The sequence below is a fragment of the Aquarana catesbeiana genome, linkage group LG11 (genome assembly GCF_042186555.1).
Source record: "Aquarana catesbeiana isolate 2022-GZ linkage group LG11, ASM4218655v1, whole genome shotgun sequence".
In the NCBI taxonomy this organism is placed as follows: Eukaryota; Metazoa; Chordata; class Amphibia; order Anura; family Ranidae; genus Aquarana; species Aquarana catesbeiana.
Genome location: NC_133334.1, coordinates 210,156,126 through 210,175,218, shown reverse-complemented (window position 1 = coordinate 210,175,218; position 19,093 = coordinate 210,156,126).

Genomic DNA, 19,093 nt, shown 5'->3' with positions numbered 1-19,093 from the left:
TTGAGGTGCTAAAATGGCAGGGCAGTACAACCCCCCCCCCCCCAAGACCCCATTTTTGAAAGTAGACACCCCAAGGAAATTGCTGAGAGGCATGTTGAGCCCATTGAATATTTTATGTCACAAGTGATTGAAAAATGCCAAAAAAAAACAAATTACAAAGTTGTCACTAAATGATATATTGCTCAAACGTGCCATGGGCATATGTGAAATTACACCCCAAAATACATTCTGCTGCTTATCCTGAGAACAGGGATATCACATGTGTAAGACTTTTTGGGAGCCTAGGCGTGTACAGGACCTCCCAAAAACTAATCACTGCCTTCAGGCTTTCTAAGGGCGTAAAATCCTCACTACCTATCACAGTTTCGGAGGCCATGAAATGTCAGGATAGCACAAACCCCCCCCAAATTACCCCATTTTGGAAAAAAGACACTTCAAGCTATTTGCTGAGAGGCATGTTGAGTCCATGGAATATTTTATATTTTGCCACAAGTGTCGAGAAAATTAAAAAAAAAATTTTGTTTTGTTTTTCTTTACAAAAAGTTGTTACTAAATGATATATTGTTCATACTTGGCATGGTTATATTTACACCCCAAAATACATTCTGCTGTTTCTCCTGAGTATGGGGATACCACATGTGTGGGAATTTTTGACAGTCTAACCGCACACAGGACCCTGAAAACAATCACCGCCTTCAGGCTTTCTAAGGTGTACATTTTTGATTTCACTCCTCACTGCTTATCACAGTTTCGTAGGCAATGAAATGCCCAGATAGCCCAACCCCCCCTCCATCAAATGACCCCATTTTGGAAAGTAGACACCCCTAGCTATTTTCTGAGAGGCATGTTGAGTATTTTGCAGAAAATGGTGGGTGTTACCATTTTTTCACACAGTATTTGCGCATCGATTTTTCAAACGCAATTTTTTTGGAAGAAAAAACACTTTTTTGAATTTTAATGCACTTAAACACAGCATATTGCCCAAATGTTCGAAGAAATAAAAAAGATGATCTTATGCCGAGTGCATGGATACCAAACATGACATGCTTTAAAATTGCGCACAAACGTGCAGCGGCGACAACCTACATACTTTTTTAAAAGCCTTTACAGGTTACCACTTTAGATTTACAGAGGAGGTCTACTGCTAAATTTACTGCCCTCGATCTGACGTTTGCAGTGATACCTCACATGCATGGTGAAATTACTGTTTACATACGACACGAGATCTAAGCTTGCGTTCGCCTTTGCGCATGAGCACAGGGGGACAGAGGTGCTTTTTTTTAATTCTTATTTATTTTGCTTTTTTATTTTATTTTTAAACTGTTGCTTTCATTTTTTTTTAGCATTGTTATTGTAGGAAATGTAAATATCCCCTATGATAGCAATAGGTAGTGACAGGTACTCGTTTTTGAAAAAAATGGGGTCTATTAGACCCTAGATCTCTCCTCTGCCCTCAAAGCATCTGACCACACCAAGATCGGTGTGATAAAATGCTTTCCCAATTTCCCAATGGCGCTGTTTATATCCGGCAAAACCTAAGTCATGTAATGTTGGTAGCTTCCGGTTTCTTAGGCCATATAGATGATTGGAGCCATTCTGGTCTCCGATCAGCTCTATGGTCAGCTGGCGGAACCACCTGCTGAATTCTCGGGTTCCCTGGTGGGACAGGAGAGCCCGAGAAAACCATGGAAGACGACAGGACATTCCCTCCCACTGTTTGTAAAAGCAGTCTAGAGGCTAATTAGCCACTAGGATTGCTTTTACATGAAAGCCGACTGCTGGCTGAAAAGAATGATACCAAGATGATACCTAAACCTGCAGGCATCTTTCTGGTATAACCATTTAAAGTCCAGTACGTTGCTGGTCCTTGGGCATATATTGTAATGTTCTTTTTTCATGCAGCCTGTGGGCTGAACGAAAAAAAGAGATTGATTGTTGGGTATGCCCACCATTAGAATACTGCCCTTCATTCACCAATTTCTAATGATGGGCATACATGCACCCGCTGTTGCTGTCAAGGTGAATAAATTAGTGCTGCAGCTGAATGGCGTAACTGAAAAGCAAACAATGGTAACAATAAAACATTAACTCAATAAAACAACTTATTTTTTTATCGCAATCTGTGCCTAAAAAATATATGCCAAAGCATGGGGGCAATCCGTCCCTAATGTTAGGAGCAAATCGCCCCTCCACCCCTGCCCCCATGCTTTCGTATATATGCTCTTTTTTTAACTGTGATGGTGAAATCACCTCCTACAGCGCTGAAGTCACAGCTTTATGTATCGTGGGAGCAAACGCTGTTGCTGTCAGAATAAATAAACCCGTCCTGCAGCTGAATGGTGTACCTGTTAAGCAAATGATGGTTAACAATAAACAAAGTAACATTACAGTACAACAGTAAGACATACCATACCTGCAAAGCAAATACAATAAAACACAGTAAGAATAAAACATTACAGTTCTAAAATACAACAATAGAACAACAGAGAGAGAAGAAAAATAAAACGCAACTCTTTTTGGCTTTTTTATTTTTTATTTTTTTGAGGTTTTTTTGTGTGTGTTTTTTATTTTTTTTTTGGATTTTATAAACTGTAAACTGTAACTGTAAATGTACCAGATTAGGGTCTCTCAAAATGTGATGGCCATCTCATCTTTCGGTACCCTGTGTAAGTGTGCCCTAGGACTGTGCAATGCTGTACCCTACGCTAATACTCCACTAGTGTGTGGTAGCGTTTGAAACAGTCACCAATGCAGAGACCAGGTTGGTCAGAACAGGAGGGACAATAAAAGCTGGCGTCACGCCTATATCCGCGTTTTCTGCAGACACAACATCTTCTTTGGGGGTTTCTTTGGGTAGGGGTACCAGGCAGGGAGGGCATACAGAAAATGTCTCTCATGCAGCCGGCTCACTGCATTTGCATTGGGAAGGTGGGCCACAGCACCATCTGGAAACAGAAGGGCTGTGATGATCTCTTCCTGGAATTTTAGGAAGGATCCAGTTTGTCCTGAAGCTTTGTATAGCACAAAAGCATTCAGCAGAGCCAATTGGAATAAATATACAAACACTTTTTTTATACCAGCGTCTGGCCTTACAGGCAATTAGGTACGGCGCCAACAACTGGTCGTTGAGGTCTACCCCTCCCATGTTAAGCAAAGGATTACCGCTCCAATCTCTCAAATCTGTATCAAGACACCCGCGCTAATGGAACTCACAGGTGCTGGCTCTGCACAAGCTTGAGGAAAGAAAAGGTCCTGGACAGCCGCACACCTTAGAAGGCATCTTTATTGATATGAATAAATAAAATCCAAATGCAGTCACCTCATGTACAGGGAGGAACAGGAAAGGTAGCTAACATGTTTCACGCCCCATCATGGCGCTTATTCATAGCTCATGATCCAGGATCTTTTTCTTTCCTCCCATGTTAAGGTTGTATTTGTGGACAGAGAGGGATTTCTCCACAACACCAGTCGCCGTAGGAATTTGGACTGTTGTATCTGCGTTAAGGGAGGACAGAAGAAAACATTCCATGTATCCCTCCACTTCACTTCTAAAAAATTCTTACATTTCAAGCAAGCTCTCTCCCCCTGTCTAAGTCAGGATTCTACAAGCCATTGGGGGAAGTCCCGGCGATTAGATTGCACGGTGCCAAATGCACCAATTCCACAATCAGACTGAAAAGTGGCACGCTTGTGTAATAATTGTCCACGTACAAGTGGTACTCCTTTCCGAATAAGGGTGACACCAAGTCTCACACAATCATACCAGCGCTCACTATGTAGTCTGGGCAGTTCTCTGGCTCCACGTGACTATCTTTTCCCTCATAAACCATAAAACTATATGTATAGCCTGTTGCCTTGTCACAGAGCTTATACATCTTGACCCCATATCAGGCACGCTTGCTGGAAAGAAACTCTTTGATCGACAAGCGGCCAGAAAACATAATCAGGGACTCATCAAACGCAGTTTACAAGGGGCCAAATTTTGTGGAGCCGATCGTATCCAGGGTCACCCCGAGGACAATAGAGTTCATTGTCATTGAAATGCATGAACTGCAAGATCTGCTCGTATTGTGCCCTGGTCATGGAGGCACAGAACACGGGCATATGGTGAACTGGGTCAGTGGAACAATATAACCACAACTCACTTTTTTTAACTATGCCCATGAGGAGGGATAGGCCCAGGAAGGTCTTCAATTTGTAGACCGTAATACATCTCCAATATCTGGCAAGAGCCAACTGGGGATTAGCAGCTATGAATTGACCAGCATAGAAAATTGCTTTGGTCCACAACAGATCTATAGAGATCTTCTGTGAAAAACAGCGAATAAAAATCAAGTGACCTAAAATCAACTGTTTCCACCTGAATTCCGGGTTGGCCAGTGAATGGGGGAAGTACGGGTGCTGCAGAAGTGGTGGGCTCCCAATTCGGATTGGTAAATGCAGCAGGAAGGGAATTATGGGCTTAACGGGTCTGTCTTTGTCTTCTTGGTGGCTGCGGCCACTTCACCAGCTTGAACTGCACTTATGGGACTCGCCACGTCACCAAGTGTTACTGCAGTGCTGAATGTATGACCAGGATGTACTAGGCCGCTGGTGCTTGCCAGTACACCAAAAGCATGTTCAGCACTAGTACTGGCTCTCTGCTCCATACGAGAGCCCTGTGGTTCTTGCACCTCAACAACAGCAGAGGAACGGGGTCAGGTACGCCTGACCTTGGCAGGGACCACTACCCCATCGTCAGAGCTATCTGTAAGGGTGCTGCTGCTGTCTACTGGTTCGTATTCTGAGCCTGAATCGGACAGATGGGTGACTTCCTCTTCACTCTCATCTGTCAGGCTCGGAAACGTGTAGGCCTCGTCACTAGTGTACCTTCGATTGGACATTTTGGCCTCTATATTTACTGGTACACTAGTGAGACTCACAGGAAAAAGAGCACCTGACTGTCAGTGACTGCTTCAAACGCTACCAAAAAAACTGTTAGCATTCGCAGGGATCAGGCCTGACTCTGCAATTGCTGCAGCTATGTGTTTAGTATTTTGTAAGTGACAGTGATCGATTGATACTGCACTTGGGTGGGCTGGGCTGGGCAGGGCGGATGAGCTAAACGCAGGTGCTAGCAGGTATCTGGGCTGATCCCGCTAACACTGTGTTTTTGGCAACCCTAGACTACTGGGGATTCTAGTATAGATCTGATCAGATCAGATATACTACTAAAGGAGGTGTCTGGTGCGTGCATGGGTGTTAGCGCTACTGGCACTAATCTGACGCTGCCTGGGGAGACGCAGACCCTAATTGACGTTAAAACCTAACTGATATCACCCGCCGGGTGATCAAGGGGTTAAACCTTTTATTAGGTAATATACGGCAAGTGCCCTGATGCTGTAAAAAAATAACTAGCTAACCAGCTTTACCTGTGACACTAATACAGTGATCACTGGTGACAGGGGGTGATCAAGGGATTAAACCTTTATTAGGGGGGTCCCTAGACCTATCTGGGGCTAAAACTCATGTTTGGATGTCCTCTCTCCTCTCTCGGAACGGAAAAGAATTCCAGAGAGGGAGATGGTATCACTTCTCCTGTCTGTGTTTACACTTACACAGGAAGGGGAGGATTTAATTCGTCAGGACTGATCAGCAGGTCCAGGCCAGAAATCATTGGCCTGGGCCTGGAGACTGATCGATTCTGAAACCAATCCGATTGGCGCAGCCGCCGTAAGGTAACGTCGATTTGCCCAGCCGAGCCAACCTGCCGCAGTAAAACTGCTGGTCCGGAAGTGGCTAATGTGGCTTAACGTACAAAAAAGAGCTTAGATGTTAACCAATTTCCCCCAAACTTTGCACAACATAAGACTCTATGTCTACGCCAACATATTCTGAAAATTTCAGATCATTTCACCAGTAAATCACATCAAAAGTTATTCACATAATAAAGCAGAGCTCCACCTTAAAAAAGCCAGCAGCTACAAATACTGCAGCTCAGGGGCGTAACTAGAAATAGCAGGGCCCCATAGCAAAATGTTGTATGGGGCCCCCCTGCAAACAGCCCCCCCCCCCCACAGCTGCCCTAGTGTCAATGCAGCATGACCTGTGCCACATACAGCGTGACCTGTGCCCAATGCAGCGTGACCTGTGCCCAATACAGCGTGACCTGTGCCAAATACAGCGTGACCTGTGCCCCATACAGCGTGACCTGTGCCCCATACAGCGTGACCTGTGCCCAATACAGCGTGACCTGTGCCCCATACAGCGTGACCTGTGCCCAATACAGCCTGGTCTGCCTGTGCCCCATACAGCCCCACCTATGCAGAGGAAGAGGCAAGCCACCCAGTTTAGCAGAGAGCGGGATTGCCCGCTGTAATAGCTTTCATTTGAATTTCCCGTCTTCCCGGGGCTCATCGTCACATAGCCCCACCTCTTGGCCGACGCCTTTGATGAGGTCACATGTCCCGCATTGGATCGGCGTTCTGCCTATCAAAGGCACCGGGCCAAAAGGTGGAGCTATGTGACGTGAGCCCCGGGAACACTGGAAGTACTAATGAAAGCTATTACATTGGGCAATTCAGCTCTCTGCTGATACGGACAGCTCGCCTCTTCCTTTCCTCTCTCTTCCCCTGGCTGGGAGGCGGTGCTCTTATCCTCACTGGGCCCCACTAGGCTGCAGGCCCCATAGCGCCCGCATGGGTCGCTATGGTAGTAGTTACGCCCCTGCTGCAGCTGCTGACTTTTAATAAATGGACACTTACCTGTCTCAGGGTCCAGCGATGTCGGCAGCCGAAGCCAATCGATCGCTCGTCTCTCGGCTGCCCCCGCCTCCATCCTCAGTCAAGGAATCAGGAAGTGAAGCATTGCGGCTTCACTGCCCGGTTCACTACTGCGCATGCGCGAGTCGTGCTGCGTGTCTTCACTGGTCCCCGTTGTGTTCTGGGAACTGTGTGTTTCCCAGTACACAACGGGCGGGGGGGTGATCTGCGGCTATTCTGAGGCTATCTATGCCCGGAAGTTGGTGCAGATACCTGTATTAGACACCCCCTCTACCCTGAAAGGTGCCAATTGTGGCACCGGAGGGAGGGAGGAATCCGAAGAGCGAAAGTTCCACTTTAGGGTGGAACTCTGCTTTAAGCTATATTTTACAATCCTAAAATATGCAGCTTAGTGTAAAAAGAGCTCAATGTACCTCAACTTCCCAAACCTATCCTAGAAGTTTCATGCATTTTAGTCTTCTACAAGACAAACTAGGGACATTAAGCTTGTTTTTTGGGGAGCTTAATGTGGCTTAACGTACAAAAAAAGAGCTTAGATATTAACCAACTTCCCCCAAACTTCATACAATAGAAGACTATCCATGCCAACATATTCTGAAAATTTCAGATGATTTAGCAAATCACATCAAAAGTTATTCACATTAACCACCTCAATACAGGGCACTTAAACCCCCTTCCTGCCCAGACCAATTTTCAGCTTTTGGTGCTCTCACACTTTGAATGACTATTACTCAGTCATGCAACACTGTACCCAAATGAAATTTGTGTCCTTTTTTTCACACAAATAGAGCTTTCTTTTGGTGGTATTTAATCACTAATGGGTTTTTTATTTTTTGTGCTATAAATAAAAAAAGACCGTAAATTTTGTGAAAAATTGCCTTTTTCTTTGTTTTTGTCATAAAATTTAGCAAATTAGTAATTTTTCTTCATAAATTTTGGCCACAATTTATACTGATATATATCTTTGGTAAAAATAACCCAAATTAGTGTATATTATTTGGTCTTTGTGAAAGTTATAGAGTCTACAAACTATGGTGCCAATCACTGAAAATTGAAAACATCTGATCAGGCCTTCAGTACATCAGGTGAATCTCATTTCTTGAGGTACTAACAAGTCAGAAAAGTACAAATACCCCCCAAATGACAACTTTTTAGAAAGTAGACATTCCAAGGTATTAAGTAAGTAGCATGGTGAGTTTTTTTAAGGTGTAATTTTTTCCCACAATTCTTTGCAAAAGGAAGATTTTTTTTTTTTTTTTTTTTTTTTTTCAAAATTTTCATATTAACTGGTTATTTCTCTCACAGAGCATATGCATACAACAAATTACACCCCAAAATACATTCTGCTACTCCTCCTGAGTATGGCGATACCACATGTGTGGGACTTTTACACAGCCTGGCCACATACAAAGGCCCAACATTGAAGTAGCACCATCAGGCGATCTACGAGCATAAATTGCACATCTCATTTCTCAACCACCTATTACACTTTTGAAGGCCCTGGAGCACCAGGACAAAGGAATTGCCCACAAAATGACCCCATTTTGGAAAGCAAACACCCCAATGTATAATCTATGAGGCATAATGAGTCTTTTGAACGGTTATTTTTTTACCAGATGTTTTTGGAAAATGTGGAAAAAAAATTAAAACGCATTTTTTTTTACACAAAGTTGTCCATTTATAAGATATTTCCAACACATAGCAAATACATAGCAAAAATTACACCCCAAAATACATTCTGCTACTCCTCCTGAGTATGGCGATATCACATGTGTGGGACTTTTACACAGCCTGGCCACATACAAAGGCCCAACATTGAAGTCGCACCATCAGGCGATCAACGAGCATAAATTTCACATCTCATTTCTCAACCACCTATTACACTTTTGAAGGCCCTGGAGCACCAGGACAAAGGAATTGCCCACAAAATGACCCCATTTTGGAAAGCAAACACCCCAATGTATAATCTATGAGGCATAATGAGTCTTTTGAACGGTTATTTTTTTACCAGATGTTTTTGGAAAATGTGGAAAAAAAATGAAAACGCTTTTTTTTTACACAAAGTTGTCCATTTATAAGATATTTCCAACACATAGCAAATACATAGCAAAAATTACACCCCAAAATACATTCTGCTACTCCTCCTGAGTATGGCGATACCACATGTGTGGGACTTTTACACAGCCTGGCCACATACAAAGGCCCAACATTGAAGTCGCACCATCAGGCGATCTACGAGCATAAATTGCACATCTCATTTCTCAACCACCTATTACACTTTTGAAGGCCCTGGAGCACCAGGACAAAGGAATTGCCCACAAAATGACCCCATTTTGGAAAGCAAACACCCCAATGTATAATCTATGAGGCATAATGAGTCTTTTGAATGGTTATTTTTTTACCAGATGTTTTTGGAAAATGTGGAAAAAAAATGAAAACGCATTTTTTTTACACAAAGTTGTCCATTTATAAGATATTTCCAACACATAGCAAATACATAGCAAAAATGACACCCCAAAATACATTCTGCTACTCCTCCTGAGTATGGCGATACCACATGTGCGGGACTTTTACACAGCCTGGCCACATACAAAGGCCCAACATTGAAGTAGCACCATCAGGCGATCTACGAGCATAAATTGCACATCTCATTTCTCAACCACCTATTACAATTTTGAAGGCCCTGGAGCACCAGGACAAAGGAATTGCCCACAAAATGACCCCATTTTGGAAAGCAAACACCCCAATGTATAATCTATGAGGCATAATGAGTCTTTTGAACGGTTATTTTTTTTCCAGATGTTTTTGGAAAATGTGGAAAAAAAATGAAAACGCATTTTTTTTTACACAAAGTTGTCCATTTATAACATATTTCCAACACATAGCAAATACATAGCAAAAATGACACCCCAAAATACATTCTGCTACTCCTCCTGAGTATGGCGATACCACATGTGTGGGACTTTTACACAGCCTGGCCACATACAAAGGCCCAACATTGAAGTAGCACCATCAGGCGATCTACGAGCATAAATTGCACATCTCATTTCTCAACCACCTATTACACTTTTGAAGGCCCTGGAGCACCAGGACAAAGGAATTGCCAACAAAATGACCCCATTTTGGAAAGCAAACACCCCAACGTATAATCTATGAGGCATAATGAGTCTTTTGAACGGTTATTTTTTTTCCAGAAGTTTTTGGAAAATGTGGAAAAAAAATAAAAACGCTGTTTTTTTACACAAAGTTGTCCATTTTATAAGATATTTCCAACACATAGCAAAAATGACACCCCAAAATACATTCTGCTACTCCCCCTGAGTATGGGGATACCACATGTGTGAGACTTACACAGCTTGGCCACATACAGTGGCCCAACATCCAAGTAGCACCATCAGGCGTTCTAGGAGCATACATTACATAGATAATTTCCTGGCAACCTATCATTTTTGAAGGCCCTTCATATTTCTAACACATAGCATGTACATACCAAGAATTACAATCCAAAATAAATTCTATTGCGGAAAGGATTAAAAAAAAAGTATTACCTGTGCTTTTAGTAGTGTCCACAGAAGAGAGCACTGGTCCAGGCAGCAGTCAGGGATGTGCTTAGCGACAGCAATAACTATCCAGGCAGCAGGCAGGAATATTGTCTATAGTCGGCACAGCACAGTCCATAGGAATTGTCCAGGCAGAGACAGCCAGCACAGCCATAATATTGGTCCTGGTACACTGTTACCTGCAGACACACATTATTGTACCGCTCTCCAGCCCTTCATAAACATACTGCCTCTTGCTACAGCGAATTATTTGCATAGTCCAGGTAGCAGGCAGATGTGTGGTCCGTTCATGCGGCAGGCAAAGGCATGATGGCAGTAAGTCAGCAGAAGGCTGAGGGCCGCAATCGGGTAAGACCTGTGCACAGGGGCACAGGGGTAGAGGCTTCGACCCACCCAAATCTCTATGAAGCCTCCAGACTCCAGACCCTAATCCGGAAATTACAAAACCGGGAGAAAACAAAAAAAATTGTTATCTCCATCCGGAAAAACTTTTCTGGAGCCCCTCACATATGTGAGACCCCTGTGTACTATAGTAGCAGGGCAACAGATCAGTCCAAGTGGTAGGCAAAAGCATAGTCCATAAAACAAGCCAGGGTCAGTTAACGTGCAAGCAGTCCAAGCGGTAGGCAGAAGAGTAGTCACAAAACAGGCCAGGGTCAGTTCACGAGCAAGCAGTCCAAACGGTGGGCATAGGCATAGTCAAAACAGGCCAGGGTCAGTTCATGTGGAAGCAGTCCAAACGGTAGGCAGAGGCATAGTCAAAAAGCAGGCCAGGGTCAGTTCACATTGAAGGCAGTGGCATGGTTATTTTGGGGAAGCATGGAAAATGATCAGCGAAAATGGGGAAAATATGGGCTAATAACTTGGGGATGTATAATACAGTTCGAAGCATTCACCAATGCAAAGGCCAGGTTGGGAGGGACACTGGGGACAATGGTAGCTTGTGTCTTTTCGAAAACCTCTTCTGCTGCACACACGACATTTTTTTTGTCGTCTTCGGCCTGCTTCCGATGGTGGAATGTTGTACAGGAAGTGGCGTTCATGAAGTCGGCTAACAGCATCAGAACGAGGTAATTCTGGGAGGGGTCTTTGTGGATAGATGAGGGACGTGACTACTTCTTCTATGAATTTTAGGAAGGAGGCGGGGCTTTCTGTGGATTTTGTGTAGATTATGTAGGAATTGTAAATGGCCAAATGGATTAGATATATTGCTACCTTCTTATACCAGAATCGGGACCTCCTTATTGACAAATAGGGCTGAATCATTTGGTCATTGAAATCCACCCCCCCCATGTAGAGATTATAGTCTTGGACACATGTCGGTTTTTCAATGGGACCTCGTCTTCGCTGAACTACAACTGCAGTGTCATCATGAATGGTGGACATCATGTGCACGTTCCTGTTATCCTTCCACCTCAAGGCCAGCACTTCATTACATTTCAGTGTTGCTCTTTCCCCCTTTTTCAGCCTTTTGTTCACAATGGATTGTGGGAAGCCCTTCCTATTTTTTCTTGAAGTTCCGCAGGCCAGGGTTTTTTCAATATAAAGGTGTCTGAAAAGGGGCAGGCTGGTATAAAAGTTGTCCAGGTATATATGATAGCCTTTTTTTAGAAGTGGGTAAGCCAGGTCCCATACAATTTTTCCAGTTGTGCCCATGTAGGCCGGGCACTCAGGGGGCTGGAGCTGGGAATCTCTTCCCTCATATATGCGGAATGCATATAGATATCCCGTGGCTCTCTCACACAGCTTGTAAAATTTGACTCCATATTTGGCTTTTTTGGTAGGAATATACTGTTTTATTCCTAGCCGGCCTGAAAATGGTACCAGGGACTCATCCACACATATATTCTTCTCGGGGACATAAAGTTCTGCAAATCGTTGGGAAAATGAATTTATTAGTGGGCGAATCTTGTACAGCTTATCGGAATTTGGATGATTGCGGGGAGGGCACTGGGTGTTGTCGTTAAAATGAAAGAATCTCATAATCATCTCATATCGGGACCTGGACATAGCGGCAGAATACATGGGCATATGGTGGATGGGGTGGGTGGACCAATAGGTATGTCCTTCATTTTTTTTTGTAAGCCCCATATTTAGGGTGAGGCCCAAAAACAATTTGAACTCCTCCATATTCAAATCTCTCCACTCAAACGGACGGGCATAAGATGATTGGGGGTTGCTGGCAATATACTGCTGGGCATACAAATTTGTCTGGTCCACAATGAACTGCAGCAAAGTGTCGGGCAAAAACAGGTGAAAAAAATTGATCTCTGTAAAATTTTGGGTGTTGGCCTGCACACCTGGCTGTGCTGTGAAAGGGGGAATATTTGGTGATCCCGAGTTGGAAGGCAGCCATGTTGGGTTGGCAAGACCATCTGGCATATAGGTAGCGGCCCTGGCTCTTGGGGGACGTGACACTCCAGTAGTTGGGGGAGTTGAATTTCCTGTGCTGGAACTCAGGTGTGATGTGGCAGCACTGGTACTGGGCATTTGTGCGAGGGGCCTATCTCTGGTGGCAGCACTGGTACTGGGCATTTGTGCGCGGGGCCCATCTCTGGTGGCAGCACTGGTACTGGGCCTTTGTTCCTGGGGCCTATTGCTGGCGGCAGCACTGGTACTGGGCCTTTCTTCCTGGGGCCTATTTCTGGCGGCAGAGCTGGTACTGGGAATATAATCCCGGTTGCTGGCGGCTTCCTGGGTTCCAGAGTGTCGTGCCCTTTTAGCAGGGACCCATTCTTCATCCGAACCATTGCTACTCTCGATCGGCTCAAATGCCGAACTTGTTTCGGAATCAGAATGGGACTCTGATGAGAGCTCCCCGGTGCTCTCATCAGTCATAGAGAGGATCTGGAACGCCTCCTCACTTGTATATCCTCTTTTGGACATGGCTGTGTGGCGGGTAGCTGTGCGACAGGTGACAGATGGGTGGCAGGTGACGGTCACTGATGGGCTGTGCGATGTTTGGCAGGTGACGTTCACTGAGAGGTGATGGTGTGATGGGCGATGGTCACAGATAGTTGACAGGCGACGGTCACTGATGGGTGACAGGCGCACCGCTGATGGTCACTGATGGGTGACAGGGTACAGTCACTGATGGGTGACGGGTGAGAGGGCACGGTCACTGATGGGTGACAGGCCACGGACGGTGACAGGTGATAGCCACAGATTGTTGACAGGCAACGTCACTGATGGGTGACGGGTGCACCGCTGATGGTCACTGGTGGGTGACGGGTGACAGTGCACGGTCACTGGTGGGTGACGGGTGACAGGGCAGGTCACTGATGGGTGACGGGTGACAGGGCAGGTCACTGATGGGTGACGGGTGACAGGGCACGGTCACTGGTGGGTGACAGGGCACCGCTGATGGTCACTAATGGCAGTCTCTATGTGACAGGTGCACTTTTTATGGGGTGACTGTTGGGTGACAGATGACAATTGGGGGGGCGATGGGACAGAAGTGGTGTAGGTGCAGACACTACAAATACAAAGATCTGTAACTCACTGCTCCTGGCTCTTCTCTCCTCACACTGGAAACGGTGTGTGAGGAGAGAAGGGCTAGTAACAGCTAGTGACAGGTCTTTGTTTACACTTAGTGATCGGCTGTGAATGGATCACAGCCGATCACATGGTACACAGTACTGGTCAATGACTGTAAACTATCGTCGGTGACGAGCAGTGTTCCCGGGGAACACGCCGCCACCGACGTGCACGCGCAGCGCGCTCACGATCGCGCGCATGCGCCGTGCAATGCGGGATGTACCATTAGTGATCGGCCGTGACTTCATCACGGCCAATCACGTGGTAAACAGCCATGCGCAGTGGCTGTTCACCCCTGTCGGTGACGAGCGGTGTCTCGGTGACACGCCGCCACCGACAGTACAGGGCTGCGCGCTCACGATCGCGCGCATGCCCTGTTTAAACGGCGGACGTCATATGACGTCCACTCAGAACAATAGGCTTACCGTCCGGCCGTCATATGACGGTGGGCGGTAGGCTAGCGGTTAAGCTATATTTTACAATCCTAAAACATGTAGCTTAGTGTAAAAAGAGCTTAATGTACCATAAACCATGTGCCTAAACTTCAATCAATTGTCTTTGCACAACCTCAACTTCCCAAACCTATCCTAGAGGTTTCATGTATTTTGGTCTCTCACATAGAAAATGAGGGCATTAAGCTTGTTTTTTGGGGAGCTTAATGTGTCTTAACTTACAATAAACGCCTAAACCTTAATCAATTGCCTTTAAAAACTTTGCACAACCCAAACCCCTCCTAGATGTTTGGATAGATTGGACTGGATTTTTGTTTCCCACAAAACAAGAGCGGGGAACATAAGCCATCAGCCAATCACTAGGGTTTATTTGGTCAGTGTTGCATGCTGGGGAAGTGCATATATACTTAGGAGAATTGCCATGTGCTCAGTATTCATACAGCCTACCTCCAGGTTTGGCCTGGAGATGGGAATGCTCAAGTGTGGGAAAGGTTTGACTAGGCCTCAAGCCTCACATGCTGATTGAGGAGGAGAACAAGAGATGCTGGATGGCTACTTAAGGTACCTGTTACTGGAAAGTATCTTATGAGCAAGTCTGGTGTTTCTCCTACTGAAGAACTTATGTCTATCCCTATTCACCTGTTGCTCTAATGCCCAGTTCTAGTCTCAGTCTGTGTCCTATTAATTCTGCACTGTGGAATACTGAAAGGGAGTTGTGAGTCTGGAGTTCTGCCCTAATCCAGTTTTGCCATGGATGTTGGAGTTCTCAAATAAAGCATTCAAAAATGTACTTAAAATGACTTGCAAAAAACTTTTATGTGATCGCACATCCCTTCACTGGCCTAGGCCTGTCAACCTCCCCTGCCTTTGGGGGTCCACGCTATGCCTTTGGGGGTCAGGGGTAGGGATGAGCCGAACACCCCCCTGTTCGGTTCGCACCAGAACATGCGAACAGGCAAAAAATTTGTTCGAACACGCGAACACCGTTAAAGTCTATGGGAATAATCAAAGGTGCTTATATGCAAGTTATTGTCATAAAAAGTGTTTGGGGACCCGGGTCCCGCCCCAGGGTACATGGATCAATGCAAAAAAAGTTTTTAAAATGGCCGTTTTTTCGGGAGCAGTGATTTTAATAATGCTTAAAGTGAAACAATAAAAGTGTAATATTCCTTTAAATTTCCTACCTGGGGGGTGTCTATAGTATGCCGGTAAAGGGGCGCATGTTTCCCATGTTTAGAACAGTCTGACAGCAAAATGACATTTCAAAGGAAAAAAAGTCATTTAAAACTACTCGCGGCTATTAATGACTTGTTGGTCCAACAATACACATAAAAGTTCATTGATAAAAATGGCATGGGAATTCCCCAGAGGTGAACCCTGAACCAAAATTAAAAAAAAAAAAATGACGTGGGGGGTCCCCCTAAATTCCATACCAGGCCTGGTATGGAAATTTTTTTTTTTTGGCGTGGGGTCCCCCAAAAATCCATACCAGACCCTTATCCGAACACGCAACCTGGCAGGCCGCAGGGAAAGAGGGGGGGACGAGAGAGCAGCCCCCCCTCAGAACCGTACCAGGCCACATGCCCTCAACATTGGGAGGGTGCTTTGGGGTAGCCCCCAAAACACCTTGTCCCCCCATGTTGATGGGGACAAGGGCCTCATCCCCACAACCCTTGCCCGGTGGTTGTGGGGGTCTGCAGGCGGGGGGCTTATCGGAATCTAGAAGCCCCCTTTAACAAGGGGACCCCCAGATCCCGGCCCTGTTAAAAATTACAAGAGACAGTTTTTGACAATTCCTTTATTTAAATGCTTCTTCTTTCTTCTAGCACGGGGACTTCCCTGTGGCATTCCCTGTGACGTCAGAGGAGGCGGACAGGAAGTCACAGTGCGTCAGAGGGGGGCGGGGTCCCCACCCTCCATTAATTAAGAACCGTCAGAAGAGGAGAAGCGTCACACAGCGGGAGCCTCCCATCATGCTGGATGCGGAGCGGCCCAGAAGACGAAGGGAAGAAGACACCGGTGCCGCGGAGGTAGATGCCGGACGAGAACACCGGAGGAAGAACCAGAAGAACCAGAAGAAGATGAAGATGAAGGAAGAAACCGAAGGAAGATAGAAAAAAGAAGAAGCATTTAAATAAAGGAATTGTCAAAAACTGTCTCTTGTCATTTTTAACATTTTTTACAGACCCCCACAACCACCAGCTAAGTGTTGTGGGGATGAGGCCCTTGTCCCCATCAACATGGGGACAAGGTGTTTTGGGGGGCTACCCCAAAGCATCCTCCCAATGTTGAGGGCATGTGGCCTGGTACGGTTCAGGAGGGGGGGCGCTCTCTCTCTTTTCTTTTCCTGCGTCCTGCCAGGTTGCATGTTCGGATAAGGGTCTGGTATGGATTTTTGGGGAGACCCCACGCCATTTTTTAAAAAATTTTGGCACGGGGTTCCCCTTAAAATCCATACCAGACCTGAAGGGTCTCGTATAGATTTTGAGGGGGACCCCACGCCATTTTTTAAAAAAAATTTAAAATTTTTTTTTAAATTTTGGCCGGGGTTCCCCTGAATATCCATACCAGACCTGAAGGGCCTGGTATGGAATTTAGGGGGACCCACACGTCATTTTTTTTTTAATTTTGGTTCAGGGTTCCCCTTTTTTTTGCATTGATCCATGTCCCCTGGGGCAGGACCCAGGTCCCCAAACACTTTTTATGACAATAATTTGCATATAAGCCTTTAAAATTAGCACTTTTGATTTCTCCCATAGACTTTTAAAGGGTGTTCTGCGGCTTTCAAATTTGCCGCAAACACCCCAAATTGTTCGCTATTCAACGAACTGGCGAACAGCCGATGTTCGAGTCGAAAATGAGTTCGACTCGAAACAGAAGCTCATCCCTAGTCAGGGGGTGCTGTATTTGTTTTTTTGGGAGCTTAATGTATAAAAAAGAACTTGGATGTTATGCAATGTCCCCAAAATTCACACAATAGAAGACTATGTCAACATATTCTAAAAATCTCAGGATGTTTGGTAAAACAGACCAAAGGTTATTTATTTTTAACTATTTTATTATAGTCTGGAAACATTTAATTTGAATAGCTTAAAGAGTAAGTTCACCTTCACACTAAATCTGTAAGGTGAACTTACACTGGACCCCCTCCCCATCCCCCCTGGGTCCCACTGACCTGGAGTCCTGTGATTACCCACTGTGACACATTAGTTTGCCGCTTCACTAGTCAAGAGATTTGAAATCCCTGCGGCTTAATCTCCTAAACGTACCTCGTAAAGTTACGTATAGGAGGCATGCTAATTGGCCTGCGCTGTCACATGGATGGCGCCGACCAATCAGGACCCGCCTAGCCCATCCAGTCAGCACTGGAGAAGAGGAGAGAAAGCCGCAGGGATTTCAAATCCCTGGACTAGTAAAGCGACGACCTGACATGTCACAGCGGGTGATCGCTGGGGACTCCAGGTCAGCAGGACTGGGGGAGATGGGGAGAGTGTCCAGTGTAAGCTCACCTTACAATTTTTCTGTAAAGGTGAACTTATACTTTAATGTAAAAGGAGCTCTACATGTAATAAAGTGCCTAAATTTCAGTCAAATGCTAAATCCCATTAAGCTCCCAAAAAATTAAACTAAATGTCACTCATTTACTTTGTGGGAAACCAAAATCCATGACTTTAGTTGTGTAAAGTTTCAAGGCTTCAAAGTTTCAAGGCTATTTGATTAAGGTTTAGGCACTTTATTGTATGTTAAAGTGATACTAAAGTCTCTTTTTTTCTTTAAAAATAACAAATATTTTATACTTACCTCCTCTGTGCAGGGGTTTTGCACAGAGCAGCCCCGATCCTCCTCTTCTTGGTTACGTGCACCGTTTAGGAGATATTTACCGTATACTGCACCGATGATGTAATTAGCGCATGGGCTCTGAAGGAGCAGCCGCGGCTCCAGCCAGTCACACAGCCAAAGTCTGCACCCCCAGAAGGAAGATGGGCAAAAATGGATGTGGCCTGCAATGGGGACGGAGCAGGCTTTGTTTGCAGGTAAGTGCCACATAATGTGCTAGTATGTGATGCATACTAGCACTTTATGCCTTTACTTTGCGGGGATGGTTAATTTTTTTTTCCAGAGTTTACTTCCTCTTTAAGCTCCCCAAAAAACAAGCTTAATGTCCCTCATTTTCTTTGTGGAAGATCAAAATCAATTAAACATCTAGGGCAAGTTTGGAAGGTTGAGAGACCTTCCATGTTTAGCCCCTCAGGCTCTCACACCTGTTTAGGCCTCTTTCACACGGATGATCCGTATGTCCGTTTTTCATCCATCCGTTTTCGGATGAAAAACGGACATACAGTCATCCCTATGGAGCGTCGGATGTCAGCGGTGACATGTCCGCTGACATCCGACCCCGCTCTGATCCGAAAAGTGTAACGGAGGAAAAACCTACTTTTCCCTCCGTTTTCGGATCGGATCGGGTGACGACGGACACTACGGACCGTCATCATCCGATCCCCCCATAGGGGAGAGCGGCGCTCTGACAGGTCCGTCGCTGCACAGCGTGCAGCGATGCACCTGTCATCTTCCTGCTCAGCGGGGATCGGCGGAGCGATCCCCGCTGAGCCAGCGTGTGTTCACGGGGCGGATCATGACTGATCTGCCCCGTGTGAAAGAGGCCTTACTCTTTATGGACCAGAGCAATTTTCACATTTCTGCTATGAGCCTGTTTATTCAGAGATAATTTTGTCATTACTTAAAAAAAAAAATGTATGTATTACGTTGTTATCTTAAGGACAAA